Genomic DNA, 16140 nt, shown 5'->3' on the forward strand with positions numbered 1-16140 from the left:
TCTATTAGCAGCCAGCGCCATGTTCGGTGAAAGCCAGCCCAATCAGACGACACTGCACTTGTAATTTTGTGACACCATATATTCCATGGCAGTGAAAATTGGTGGAAGGGTTTATAAACGTTCACTTTTCAGTTACGGTACACTGATGTTTCCCCACCAACTTCAGGTTCCGCTGTTGTAATCTTAATTAATAAATACGGTTATTAGTGCTGACTGATCTATGTGTATAAACTGGCAACGGCCTTGCCGCAGTGGATATACTGGTTCCCGTCAGATCACCGAAGTTAAGCGCTGTTGGGCGTGGCCAGCACTAGGATGGGTGACCATCCAGCCGCCATGCGCTGTTGCCATTTTTCGGGGTTCACTCAGCGTCGTGATGCCAATTGAGGAGCTACTCGGCCGAATAGTAGCGGCTTCGGTCAACAATACCATCATAATGACTGGGAGAGCGGTGTGCTGACCCCATGCCCCTCCTATCCTCATCCTCCCCTGAGGATGACACGGCGGTCGGATGGTCCCAGTAGGCCACTCGTGGCCTGCAGACGGAGTGCTTTATGTGTATAAACTGCAATTGAGGCTAAAGGTATTTTTCGCGTAGTATCGTAGTTATTCAAAGGCCCATTAATATAAATGATCCACTACATGAAATCCAGCGTGCTCTGTCATCTACACTGAATAACTTTATTTCATGAGTGCGTAAGTACTAACGAGTGCGCCAACAGAGGACCAATTATCACTTACCCAAAAAAAAGTGGCGCCGACTTATTGCTAAAATTTACGATTAATAAAGGTGATGAACATTAATGAAAGTAAATTCTGTAATCGTGCTGTACCTTTCCTCCTAAAGCTGCTTGCTGATAGTTCCAATGGTTACTCTACTTCATATGATTGGAATCACAGGCTCGCTACTCATGCTAATAGTGACCTAGTTATCATAAATCTGCCATAACTACTTGTTTCACAGACTTTTGCTTAGTGTCATCTTCACTTTCCACAAATTTCCAAATTTAGTTTACTAGCACTTATTTCCTGTTAGCCATTAAGTTGAGCCACCACTGCTATGGCAATCTTATTCCTCCTTTTCTCTACTTTCTCTGCTGGCAGCTACTATAAGTCATTTCCCTGGGGCGTGGCTGTCGGAGGTTTATAGGTAAATAATATGAAACAATACAATAACAAAATTGAAAACACTGTAAAGAAAAGCAAACTTTGGAATATTTACACTGATTGCAATTACGTAACTATACTACACGTTTCAGCACTAAGTAATATTGTACATTTTCCATCACAAACCCCGGAAAGTCCATTTCACTGTCTTAACAACTGAAACGAAAAATAAGAATGAATATTTAAGTGCCTGTCACCTTTTTATCCGTACATTCTGAACTCGTTACCCTGTTGGTTTTTTATTTGCGCTTAACCAAACCTTTACCTTATGTAGTGTTTTGCAGATGTGAAAAATGTCAAGCTGCATCGTCCTTGGAATTCCACGCTGTATGAGCCTATACTAAGATGGCTTAAGGCAAGGATATACTACCTCCACTAGTACTATGCCTAGAACAGTAAACTTATGTCCAATACAACTTCCCAACTTTCAGGCTGATGTTAAGGTTTTTATTTTTCTGGGAAGTTTGGAACATTATTTAACTTCAACACGGAGAATTCAAGTTGGTGCCTTATCCTTAAATACTTGTTATCTTGCTTAATATTCTCCTGTTTCTACTTCGTCGTGTTGTTAGCTTCTGTTCAAAGACACCCTAGTGTTAGCTCTTTTGAACGTTTCAGTGTATGCAGCGCTATACAGTGGTTTTATGTAGCCTTCAGCAACGTCCACCGCGAGACAACATGCTTAAAATTGTTTCTACTCCTTGGGATACGGGACACTATTTGTCACCTTTGAGAAACACTCAGGAATCAATTTGGCTGATGTGCTTCATCAACATGACGTCGCATTGCCATTTCTGTTTATTAAGCAACTATGACTCCGTTTTGCTTAACATTTAGCACGCTCTACAGCGACCTCAGAATGCCTGGGGAGGGAAGCCTTTCACATTATCAGAAGAGTTGGAGATTTGAAGCAAATAGTAGACAATATGCCGAGTTGCATTTCTGTTATACTTAGTTTATGTTGCTTATATACTGAGGTGAGCCTACAAAACGTAAAAATAATATAAAATTCATTTTGTGTACATCGAAAGTATTTAATGTTACTGTTTAGATGCATTAATGGTAGCCCAGAAAGTCATGTATAGCGCCGTTCGTCTTTAACATTTATAAAATACCGATTGCATTTATAGGGCATTTAATTCCTGTACAGAATAATCATGTAGTACAGCTGGTTTGCATTAGGATTTGCTGTGAACTTGCACTTCTAATTTATCTACATTTATATTTATTATATTAGACATTCAAAACGATAAAAATGCTAAAGTTCCTACCAACAGCACGGCAGGTTTTTAATTGGAGGTCAATTTAATAATGTACCTTTGTCTTAGCTGGTGTGGCTAACCGAGCATACCAAAGTTATAATTTACAAGGCAAAAAATTATTTGTGGTAAAAAGAAAGGACAGTACTATCGAGGAAACAGTCCTTCATGAAGTCAAGAAATCTTTCTGCAGTATAGAAAATATCACTGTGAAATCTTTCTGGTTTCCCAAAAAAATTTCAATTAGGTAATTGACTCAAAATTACTTCTTAATCACAGCCTGCAGATGTTTAAAGAATGGGCGTATTCTAGAATAGTATGCTTCATGCCAGTAATAAAAATCATAAGGAAGAGGAAGGTGTATGTTCATATCATCACGGTACCAACAGTTACAATACACAATAAAACTTTCAAACAGCGTTAATAGTTGGGTGCTTCAAAATGTGAGGCAGCACGTTGCAACAATAGTAAACGCCATTATTAAATCTATGCGTACTACAAAAGTTTTGGCTGGACGTAAATTTTCTTGACTCTTACTCATTAACGAATTTGTAAAATGTTATTTAAAATCAGTAATGGTACGTATTTCCAACTATGAAGGCTCTTAGAAGAAACCGAGGAAGACTGTAAAGTTTCTAAAATTCTGCTACTATTTAGAAGCGTTGTCGTCATGGGGTATTTTGCTGGACATTTTTTTCTCGTGGATCAGTGCAACGCTAATCGATTCTTATTATGATCCGTAGGATTCGACGGCAGATACTCACCCCCTTCCTTCACGGTTGATAAGTGAAAGGCAGTTCGGGTGAGGCTCGTTCTTTGTTCTTTGAAGTGCTTCCTGGCAACCATCCCTCTGTCTGCTCTTCTGGGTTAATTGCCCGTGAACTGAAGTAGTGATTGTCTATCCCCAGTACCATATTAATTAGCGTTTCCGCTATTAGCACACCAGCAAGCAATTTTTCCATTATTCAAGTGACCTGGAGGGCGAAGCTACGTGACTTGGAAAAAAAAAGTTTAATCATCTGCAATTTTCTAGAGGGACGACCTAGACGACTGCATTTCGAGTACATATGGATCATTTCATGGTCAGGCAAACTGAAATTTATTTAACTCCTTGTTTAGTCGCTGAGCATTTTTACGATGCAAATAAAGAGTAAACGTTTACTGCATATCATCAATTTAAACTACCATAATATTACGAAGTATAAGTCCTGTTATGTAATGGAAGATGATTTATAATCTTCCCATGGTAATGATCATTGCTCCAGCTCAGATAATGATCTGATGATTAACGATAAATATTACTCAATGTAATCTTTTAAAACACATAAAAGGAAAGCTGTTTACTTGCTTTCAATTTGATGCCTCGTCGGTCACTAGCCAATCAGTTTTGCTACCTCTTCAAATGGTTCAAATGGCTCTGAGCACTATGGGACTTAACAGCTGAGGTCATCAGTCTCCTAGAACTTAGAACTACTTAAACCTAACTAACCTAAGGGCATCACACACATCCATGCCCGAGGCAGGATTCGAACCTGCGACCGTAGCAGCTGCTTGGTTCCGGACTGCTACCTCTTCATTTGAGGTGCTACACACCTGACCTTGCGGAATTAAATAAATCGCTTCCACAACTAAAACACGAGGCAATGACTGTGATTTGAACCTGTGACATTATAGCAGGTATGTTGCTCCATACACCACGAGAAAGCACACACGGGCAATCAGCTTTGTTTATAATTAAAAGGAAAAAGTATTTTATAATGCTCAGTTAGTTCGCTAGTCTTGGATTGGCTCCTTTTTCTTGTTCATAAACATGAAGATGCCGCAGTGATAATACCGGTTCCCGTCAGATCACCGAAGTTAAGCGATGTCGGACTTGGCTAGCACGTGGATGGGTGACTGTTCGCTCTGCAGAGCGCTGTTGAAAAGCGGGGTGCACTCAACCCTTGTGCGGCAAACTGAGGAGCTACTAGATCGAGAAGTAGAGGCTCCGGTCACGAAAACTGACAACGACCGGGAGAACGGTGTGCTGACCGAATGCCCCTCCATATTCGCATCCAGTGACGCCTATTGGCAGAGGATGAAAAGCCAGTTGGTCAGTACCGTTGGGCCTTCCGAGGTCTGTTCGGAAAGACTTTAGTTTCGTTTTATAAATATGAAGATGAGTGACTTACAGTTTAAATCTGTCACATAATGAATAAAACAGTGATTTTCCTCTTAATGAGTAAAACAAAAGAAAAACTGTACCTTTGAAAGCATTCCTTCAGAACGACAGTTACGTCTTACTCTGCTTCACGGATTCTTGCACGAATTTCCTGTACAGAAAGTAGGTGATGGTTAAAGGTACATTGTGGTAGGATGTGGATAGCCGGCTGCGGTGGCCGAGCGGTTCTAGGCGCTTCAGTTCAGAACCGCCCGACTGCTACGGTCGCAGATTCGAATCCTGCCTCGGGCATGGATGTGTGTGATGTCCTTAGGTTAGTTAGGTTTAAGTAGTTTAAGTTCTAGGGGAATGATGACCTCAGATGTTGAGTCCCATAGTGCTCAGAGCCATTTTTTAGGATGTGGATAACTTACAAGTTAAGGAAAGGGAGTACATGCTCGTAGAAACGACGCAACGGCCCAGTTAAAGTGGGGAATGTCGCTGCGATGGGGGTCTCCTGCACAAATTTATGGATGTGTAAGTTTCTGGAGGTATAAGTTTACCAGAGGTATTCCAGGAGTTTTGGAAGAGTGGAAACGTACCTTGTATGGTCCTGCAAAAACCTTTTTACTAGTAGGTGAGGAAATAATGCTGATGATACCGAACATGTCACGTGTGCAATCTCTGCAGCTGGCGAAAATCTGCATTCCAAACAGGAAACTGGTACTAAATTTCATTTTGAAAATTTGTGACCAACAGAGAATCAGAAACACCAATCTCTGTAAAAAGCTAGCGAGAATGAGATACGAAGGATGGGAGATTTGTGGTTTACAGTTATGTTGAGAAGGAGAACATTCGGGTCGGAGTACAAATTCGGCTTGGACAAGGATGGATAAGGATATCTGCCGTCCCCATCTTTCCCTCAAACTGTTTAAGAAAACCACGGAAAACCTAAATGGCCTCCGTGTCCAGTTCCTTAACCAGTTTGATGGTGAGAACAAGGCATAACATGGCACAACAGACATAGCAGCTGTCATAACAAAGATGAGCAAGTATCGGACGGTAAAATAAGAAGTGATCGTATCGTTGTGTGTGTGTGTGTGTGTGTGTGTGTGTGTGTGTGTGTGTTCACGGAGACAGCTGTTTAAAGTGAATGCCGTTGTGAGTGACTGGAGTACTCTTACTTGTTCCCTATTGCATCACACACTTCTCCTGGAAACGCACATAACACGAGTAATGTGGTGGGTCTTGTTGTTGGCAACTGTTCCACGCGGGCCGGGACAATCTCCTCTAACGCTTTTGTGAAAACAGTTCGCCGTCTAGCATTTGGACCAACACATTAAGTGTACAAATAGGTCCGCCTGACGAGGTGAGTTGCAATAAACTTCACACGCCGGTGATGTCAAAAGCCATATGAGGCGATATATTCTGATTGCCAACACGGCACCGTTCACACATATGTGAAGATATCGCCGTCATACGTTTCATAAAATTTGGTCCCTGGCACGGCTGCCAGCGCCTCTCCTCGGCAGACGATACTGGAAGGAATGTCCGATCATGCGCATCAGTTGGTTCAGTCGCTGCCGAATTGTCTCGGAATGGATAGAGAAAGGCTCTACAAATATGAGGTTGTTTGTGTGCCCTCCCATATACATCTTACCATCAACATTTTCCAGGTCACGTGATCTCTATTTTGTGAAGCACATATGGGCTACCTTCGACACTTCTCCGACCAGTGTGTCTGAGGTGTGGGCGCTGGTGAAGTGCTTATGGATCAGGATGGCCCCCGAACGCTTCTAGTTAAGTATATTTGGTAGATGTCTCTGATTCAGTTGTTTTTTAAAGTATCGACAATGTAGTATCCACGTATAACAGACTCGAAATTGCCGGACTGTATGGGAACGCATTATTTTCTTCAGTACTGTGCGGTTACGTAGGATGCTTTTACTGTTATTAATATACTGCCCGACACTGCACGACTGTGGAGTTCTCATTTCAGCCCATTTACTTCATTTTCTATACAGAGTGATTTTTTCCACCGTGTACAAACTATAGGGACTGATCGATGAGAGGATATAGAACAAAAGAGGTCTAATGAACTTGTATCCGGAAACGTATGGTTTCCATGCTAGAGACCATTTATTCAATCATACTTTATTACAGAGACCGAGTTCTAATAGGTGCTGTACCATGCAGCCACCGTTACAGTACGCATGGTTTCCTCCTAGAGAGTGGGACTGTTCCCCATACGTCCTGTCCTAGTATACTCTTCTGCCATAATAACTGATAATGCTGTATCAGATTCACTTCTCTTGCTGACTCAACTTGTAGTGGATGCGATACAGCGTAGTACACAATGGTTCCGTATTCGAATCGAGAGCTTGCCGATATGGTGTTTAATTACGGAAAGGCAAACGGCAACGGGCGGCTGGCAGCAAGGTTGCGTCAGGAGACCTATCCCCGCCGACAACAACCACAGCATTTGATGTTTGCAATAGAGTTTCACCTATTTTCTGAGACAGGGTCTTTTCATGATGCAGGAAATCATGAAGGACGTACCCGAAATGTTCGGATACCAGACTTGGAGGAAAATGTGATTAACACTGTGGAAGGTGATCGCTGTGTAAGTTGCCCCGCCAGTACAGGGTAAGCTAGACGACCGTGTGGAACATTCTCCATGACAGTTGTTACTGTCATTATCACTTACAGCGCTTGCAGGGGTTACAAGCGATAGACTTTCCATATCGGGAGCAGTTTTGTCACTGGTTTCTTCAGCATGCATTCCGGCCGCAGTGGCCGAGCGGTTCTAGGCGCCTCAGTCTGCAACCGCGCGACCGCTACCGTCGCAGGTACGAATCCTGCCTCGGGCATGGATGTGTGTGATGTCCTTAGGTTAGTTAGGTTTAAGTAGTTCTAAGTTCTAGGGGACTGATGACCACAGATGTCCCATAGTGCTCAGAGCCATTTGAACCATTTGTGGCTGCCTGGTAAAACGCGTATTAGACCACAGTCTCTGTAACAATGTATGATTGAATAAATGCTCTCTAGCATGGAAAGCACGCATTTCCGGACGTAAGTTCATTAGACCTTTTTTGTTCCGCATCCTCTCATCGATCAATCCCTGGAGTTTGACACCGTGGAAAAAATCACCCTGTACATTGCCAGGTAAAAGAGGTGCAGCTTTCAGAGTTAAGGAAGAAACGAAATAAAACTTAACGGGTTGAGGGGATCTATGGTGCTATTCCAGGGATTACAAAATCGAGTAAAATTTACAAAGAACTTTGCGGCTCCACAGTTGCAGCCATACGTGTCTGATTTCTTGCTTCTAACGGAGCGCCACATCCCACATGCCAACTCCAGGACAGGCGTAACATTATGTGAACACTGGGTTGGCACTTTCCTCATTCTGGTTGCGGTTTACGCTCCCCGATGAGCACTGAGCACTCACGTACCCCGGACAGACCATCTCTCGGCGCTGCACTGCCCGGACGCTCCCGTGACCCCAGGCTTGTGTTCGATCCTATTTTTAGGCGGCACACAGCCGTCGTGTGGCCTGCTTTGCCGCACGTGAAACACTTAACATTCTCTCCGCGCTGCGTCCTCCTTCGCTTCCTGACGCTCATCTTCAACCTTTCCTTGTCAAGGATTGTTTTTTGGCATTTTTGCACAAAGTATGGTTTATTGTTAGGGTTCCTCAATCAGTTGGAACGGATCCCGTATGCAATCAATTTGTTGTCCGTCTGTTAAGACCCATTTCACTCAGGAACGGACAGAAATATCAGGCTGAACTTTATGTCAAATACTAATGTCTACTGTCCCTTGGGAGTGCACAGTGAAATCAAAAAAGCTACGACCATTTATGTCACATATTTTGATGCTCTCAAACTCACTCATCAACTCCCACCAAAAAGAAAAATGCTCACATCGTAACACAAAAAGGCGAGTTAGTAATAGTACCCGTCTCTTCCAATATAATGCATCGTGTTAAGTAAAGGAACGAGATAAACAGTATCACGCCGTAAAACATGGTACATGTCATCCAATATGGCATTTCCAGAATGAGATTTTCACTCTGCAGGGGAGTGTGTGCTGATATGAAACTTCCTGGCAGATTAAAACTGTGTGCCAGACCGAGCCTCGAACTCGGGACCTTTGCCTTCCGCGGGCAAGTGCTCTACCAACTGAGCTACCCAAGCTCGACTCACGCCCCGTCCTCACAGCTTTACTTCCGCCATTACCTCGTCTCCTACCTTCCAAACTTTACAGAAGCTCTCCTGCGAACCTTGCAGAACTAGCACTCCTGAAAGAAAGGATTTGCGGAGACATGGCTTAGCCACAGCCTGGGGGATGTTTCCAGAATGGTAGAGCACTTGCACGCGAAAGGCAAAAGTCCCGAGTTCGAGTCTCGGTCCGGCACACAGTTTTAATCTTCCAGGAAGTTTAATATGGCATTTGTCATTCCGTGCAATATGACAGAACGTCTTATTAAAGTTTAGGATGCATGCATCCCCACTCTGCGATACTTGCTGTTCTAGATTCACCCTTAGTTCTTGCACCTCCCACCATACGTGTAACAAGGGTGAATCTAAGAGAGCTAACTGTTTTGGAGAATCAGGGTAAACTAGTAAAAAAAAACGCGAATACGTCAATATGTTTTGAGTTAAATGTCTTTTAAGCTGCTAGTTAAGTTGAAAATCTAGTTCCCTTCTTTTATATCCGTAACTCTGCCCAGCACATATTTGCCTTTTGTGTCCTACAGTAGGAATATTTTTCATTCTGGTTCCCAACTTTTCTCAGCCATAATTTTGACATTAGACCGCCATAGCTTGGCAACAGACGTAGATATTTGTTAACTTGGTCGACGATTGATCCGGTAAAAGTTTCTTTTATTGTCTTTCGAACCATGTTACTAACGACCATTAATTATATGTGTCATTGTCTATCTTCTTTCAAAATTTGTACCGATTCACACAAGTGTGAAACATAGAACTGTCACGCGTAAGAAAATTCGCAAAAATGTGTTTTTTGCACTAAAATCCGAATGAAGCTAGATTTTTTGAAAGTGAGTTTTCAACTTTATCGTAATAATGCACTTTTTGTTTATTTTACCCTCTTTACTCCGGCTCCGCACATTCAGTTCACGTAACAACGGATTTTACGTGTTACAATTAGCTCGACTTTAAACCGTCGTATCTGGACAACGGATAGAGAATATTGGATAAAAAAATTCGTTTTCACTTTATCCATTTTATCTACCTTCGTGCAAAGTTTAGACCGATTCGTAGAAGTTTAAAGAACAGAAGTGCTGTGACACAGAATACTCCCAAAAAACGTGATTTTTGCAAGTAAAATCCAAACGAAGCACGATTTAGACCAAGACCTGATACGCCTCTGGACCAAATTTGAACCAGTCCGCAGTTCTTTAAAGGTGAGTCCGGAGTTCTTTAAAGGTGACTGTTTCTGCACGCAATATCCGAACAGCATACATGCAAATGATGCTATTAGTTGAGCATTAGTTTCAGACTAATAAAATCTTGTGCAAAAGGAGTTAATCGATTCCGAAAGTCTATCTGGGCGCCAGCACCGTTTCGTTACTTAAACCTCGCTTAACATACCGTAACATAGCTAAGTAAGACAGGTGTTCGAATGGCTGTACAAGTGGCTGCTAGTCCGGGATAAACCAACAACTTCTTACCCCATAGGGACCGAGCATCAAGACCCCCAAACCACGGTTCTGCGTGCCACCTTTTCAGACATAATTGTTACAGCGCTTCCGCGCTCTGACGATGGGATGCTTGCCGTTGACGTGGAATCATGAAATTTGGCAAGAAAAAAGGTTTCATAGTACGTGTAAAGTAAAAAAAATCAGATAATTGTTAATTTGTAATTATATCACATCAAAAATATTTTTTGTAATTTGTTATCAGTCTGTCTGGGCTACTAAGACACCTTTTACTCAGGTATCAAGTTGAAATTTATCTGCGGTCCGTTGGCGATGTAAAAAATTTAAGCTTCTATGTCAATATAATCAAAAGATAAGGTCATTAATGTCACATATTTTGATTCTCGCACACTCTCTTGTCAAAATCTGTACATGAACTTTCTGTATGCATAATTAAGTTTGTACATATCCCTCAGACTGCAAATCCTACTCGCATTTGCTTGTTACGTTTTTTTTTCAATAAGTCTACATTCATTTCCCTATTTCTGGGTGTTTATGTTCATTGATATGGTTCTCTTGGCCAGCCTACTGTCAGACATTAATACTCAATCGTAAGTTTGATGATACGAGACGTTTGATTTTTTGGGATACTTGACGATTATTTTAGACATAGTTTGTTGCATGCATTAAGCGAGAAGTGCTTTTGCTTCAAGCGTGTACCTTAATTCGAAATTATTATTCTAATGCTGCCGGCCGGTGTGGCCGAGCGGTTCTAGACGCTTCAGTCTGCAACCGCGCGACCGCTACGGCCGCAGGTTCAAATTCTGCCTTGGGCATGGATGTGTGTGATGTCTTTAGGTTATTTAGGTTTAAGTAGTTCTAAGTTCTAGGGGACTGATGACCTCAGATGTTAAGTCCCATAGTGCTCAGAGCCATTTGAACCATATTCTAATGCTATTGGCTCTATGGATTAAGTTGTTTTCCTTGCTCATTTTCGCGAATGTTGGACTTTTTAAAAAAGGTAAGTTTACTGGACCTTTTAATCCGAGGTAAGTTTCCATCATCTTTGTTGGAGTATTAACACCGTGAGCTGAGTGACATTAAACTCAGCAGATTAGTAGGTAAGTTCTACCGAGAAAATCAAGTCTTGCCCGTCTCTGGAAAGTGCATTGATTATCAACTAGCGACACGCCCTGCCTTTACACGAGTAGCAGTAAGTGTCTACCCTCCGGACAACTTTAATGGTGAAGCGGTCATATATTACATACACAAATCTGCCTCGTGAATCAATCTATCTATCAGTGGAAACCGTATACAAATCTCTACAGTAATTCCTGGGATTAGCCTTCACACACGGACACGCGACGAAGGACTTTAATCTATAATTTGTAGTGATACAATAGACGGACAGACGACTGGTTACAGTACAAGTTTTACGAGGTCACACCGCAATTTCAGTATGCCTAACGAACAAATTAGAAATTTTTCAGTCCTCAGAAATAAATTTGCAATGAGCAACACAAACTCTACGTGGTTAACAAGTAACGGCTTTTCCAGATCTTCGTATATGATAAAGGAGGGAAAGTTCTTACTTACAGAGAAATAAAATATTTGACAATTCTCAGAAACATGTATGAAAATAACGTAAAATGGAGAAACTTTCATGTGTTCTCAGCTCGCAATATAAAAGTTCTTTCAGTCATTGGCAGAGACATTAAAGAGGTAACTAAAGTGGATGGCGCATCCACTTGCAACCTGCGTATCGTAATAAAGATGTGATTAGAATTCGTACTCGGTTCTTTGGAGAGACTAACCTAAGCAATATAGACAGGTGGCTACTCTAAAGGGATATATACACATCTCTCGATCTCTTCTTTTGCTACCAGAATATCTCTTGAAACGCTCGCTTGTAAGCAAACAATGCATCTTTGTGGATCTATGTCGTTCCTCACTATGGATTTGCTCCAGCCGCTGTAAGGCTAACACGAGTAGGACACCGCCCACATACACTACTGGTCATTAAAACTGGCATGGATTATACACTGAGGTGACAGAAGTCATGGGATTGCGGTATGCACGTATACAAATGACGGTAGTATCGCGTACACAAGGCATAAAATTGCAGTTCATTGCCGCAGCTGTCATTTGTACTCATGTGATTTATGTGAAAAGGTCTCCGACGTCATTGTGGCCACACAACGGGAGCTAACAGGCTTTGAAAGCGGATTGGTAGTTCGAGCTAGATGCATGGGACATTCTTTTTCGGAAATTTTTAGGGAATTTAATATTCCGAGATCTACAATCTAACGAGTGCGCTGAGAATACCAAATTTCAGCCATTACCATTCCACAGACAACGCAGTGGCCGATGGCCTTCACCTGACCATCAACAGTGGCGTCTGCGTGGAATCATTGCTAACAGACAGACGACACTGCTTGAAATAACAGCAGAAACCAATGTGGGTTGTGCGGCGAATGTGTCTGCTAGGACAAAGCGGCGAAATATGGCGTTAGTGGTCTATGGCAGAAGACGACCTACGCGTGTGCCTTTGCTAACAGCACGAAATCGCCTGCAGCGCCTCTCCTGGATTCGTAACCATGTCTGTTGAACCCTAGGCGACTGGAAAACCATGGCCCGGTCAGATGAGGCCCATATCACTTGGTAAGTGCTGATGGCATGGTTCGAGTGTGAGGACGACCAGCAAAGCGATGGACCCAAGTTGTGAACAAGACAATGTGCAAGCTAGTATGGGCTCCATAATGATGTGGTCTGTATTTACATGGCATGGGACTGGGTCCTCTGGTCCAGCTGAACCGATCATTGTCTGGAAATGGTTGCGTTCGGCTAATTGGAGATCATTTGCAGCCATTCATGGACTTCATGTTTCCAAATTGCGATGGAATTTTTATGGATGACAATGCTCCATGTCACCGGGCCAAACTGTTCGCTATTGGTTTGAAAAACATTCTGGACAATTCGAGAGAACGATTTAGCCACTCAGATCGCCCGACATGAACCTCAACGAACATTTTTATAGCACATAATCGTGAGGTCAGCTCGTGCACAAAATCCTGCACCGGCAACACTTTTGCAGTTATGGTGACTTCGGGACTACATTTATTTCTCTTTCCTCATTGTCACATCAAAAGGGCCATGAAGTAACCCCTGAAAAATCGGAACTTCTGTCAGTTAATTCTTTCGACTCAGTTAACTCGGCATGTATACAAACACTAGATTTTGTTCTAAGAAAAGAATATCTGTTATCTGAGTATGTCAGATGAAATAACGTTAGTGGCAAAACAGTCTTATAGTAGATGTAAAGTGACGTAATCGTGGGAATAGTTACGAAAAGGGATTGTCTTAATTCACAAAGTGGTTTACACTGTGGGTGCATTTTCTGGAGAGGTGTGGCTCAAATCTGCGTCTGGCTATTGTGATTTTGTCTACCTGCAGTTTCCTCTAAACTACGTCGCTGTCTCTGATGCTCTCGATGACGATCGGCTGGTTGAGGTGGCACAGTGATTAAGGCATCGGAATCCATATTCGGTAGGAAAGGAGCTCAAACCACTATCCGGTCATCCTGATTCAGTTTTTTGGTGTTTTTTTCGTTTACTTGCAAAATTACCTTATTATGGCTTGCTAAGTGGGCCACGGTTGCTTCAATTCTCATAACTTCTCCAAATGTCCAGTGATTCATGTATGATGAAATCGATCTGAAACTTAGAAAAGTCTTGCCTTATTTCTTTCGATGTCGGCGGAATGTTATATGTCAACCTTTTTTCCTTCTTTCTAGTAAATGTCTTCAGAACGCAGCCGCTGATGTCTACATAGTTGCAAAATAATATTCCGGAGCACCCTCTCTGTCTCGGAAAATGTAAAAGATAAATGACGTTCATCGATACTAGTGGACAATTTCTACTGAACGGTGGCAAACTTAACATGGTCCAGCCAAGATCAGCCCCAACTTACACAGCACAAGAGAAGAAAATACAGATAGTCAATTGGTAGATGTATGGTATAAAGCCGAAATCCAGCTTGTAAGTGAAGGAAATTTCTTCTTTCCTAGTTAATCGATTTGTGAAATGAAAGGCAGGATGCAGGAAGAATGGTGACTTTGAGTAAACGTGCGAATAATGATACCAGTGACACATGGGCCTTTTATGCAGTCCGTTCCAATGAGCATTTTTCTACGTAGTGTCAATTTACAACAATGGAAAGATACCAGATGGTAGATCAAATCAACTGACAAAAAAAATAACAATAATATTGAAACAATTTTTGACTCTTTTTAGATAATTAGAATCTTCTCGCATCAATCGTTCAACGTCCTCATTTTCAGTGTGACTCGGAAAAGATTTTCTTATAAAAATATCTAGTTGAAAATAAAAAAGCTTAGACTGATACTGGTATCGAAATTGCGAATAACGCTGCAGCAATTAATCGGAGAGGATCTCTGATCTCAAAGCAGAGACCAAAAGTTTACAAAAAATAGGAAACTGGAAAGAAGTGATAGAATTGCCACAATGCCCTTGCAGAGAAAGTCTACTCACATACTATACTTACAGGTTTTCAAAATTCCCTGCTTTATGTCTGGAATGTCGTACTATAGTTCCATAGTTTTCAGCACGAAAGATGTAAATTATATATTTGGGCTTTAGTGCTGCAGCAAGAATATGTGAAAAGGGAGCGGATAACAAAACTCGTATGCTTTGCCCAGACTCCCTACTGGCTTTGAAGAGAATGGACCAAAGGACCTCAAGGCCGAAAAACAGACTAATTGTGTTAATGAGAACAGAACAAGCAAGGTGTCGTAAAATACCTTGGAGAAAACAAATGGACAATCCACAGTGTTATACGAACGACGTAACGCTATCGACAAAATTTCGAAGGTTGTTCGGGGATATTATCTGAGTGTTTTGGTATAAGGGGCCCATGGTCTGCGGTGGCTTGTTGTCTAGTAATTACATTGCGTCTGATTTCTCACCTCCATATATCTTTGTATCAGTGTTGCACTGAAACTATCTGCACAACAGTACAAATGACGATAGTATGCACAGTATGTTTTGTTTGGAAACAAACTTGTTCCATGCACTCACGGCACTTGCTGTGAACTTTCAACTTGCATTCAGTACTCCTCAGTACTGTTTCAGGTTTGTTTTTCCGCCAGTGTTAGTTGTAGAGGCGTTAACGGTGATACGCAACGGTATGGATAGGTTTACCGACGAAGAGTTAGCCATATGTACTTCGTGTATGGGATCAGTAAATTTTATTGAACAATGGCACAACGACGCTGTACTGAGCTGTTCTATCAGTGACGGACCTTTGAATCTTCACATAAGCGTCATCAAAGGATTGGAAATTTTCGCGTTTTGGTGATTGCGTATTACAGGCTTTTACACTGTTGTGAAGGTATTTTCACTTAAGCAAAAGTAATTAGGGAAACAAACCAAATAAAACATAATTGCATCGTACCGTTTAGCGGCCCACTGAAGACCTAGGGTCTACCATACCAAAATACTCAAAGTATCACTCAACAAGGTATCCTTCTCAGCCAGGGTAAAGAACTGTCATTCTCTGAACTATAAAGCTCAGTTTCAGAAAGATCAGTCGGGACATGACAGGAGTCGCTTTTCATGGTAGTGCTGATGCCTGAACTAGCTTACTATAAGATGGAGCTCGTGACGCCAGAGTAAAAAGGTTTATAGAACTATGAGCCACTCTGATGTCACATTTAGATGGTGTGGGCGGACCTGGTGATATTTCTTTGCATGTTTCGGAGACAATGAAACTCACTGGAGGTAGTGTGATGGTCTGATGCTGTTTCGCCTACTTTTCCTCCAGCCATAACTGCAGGTTGATGGCAGACTGAATGTATGTGTTGACGAAAACATGGAAAGAGTGTGCCAACAATT

At 42.0% G+C, this 16140-nt stretch overlaps 1 pseudogene; it reads left to right on the plus strand.

The window, feature by feature from the left end:
* Positions 1-233: 233 nt before the first annotated feature.
* On the plus strand, positions 234-350 carry LOC124723619 (annotated as a pseudogene).
* Positions 351-16140: the final 15790 nt, after the last annotated feature.

The sequence above is a fragment of the Schistocerca piceifrons genome, chromosome X (genome assembly GCF_021461385.2).
Source record: "Schistocerca piceifrons isolate TAMUIC-IGC-003096 chromosome X, iqSchPice1.1, whole genome shotgun sequence".
NCBI lineage: Eukaryota > Metazoa > Arthropoda > Insecta > Orthoptera > Acrididae > Schistocerca > Schistocerca piceifrons.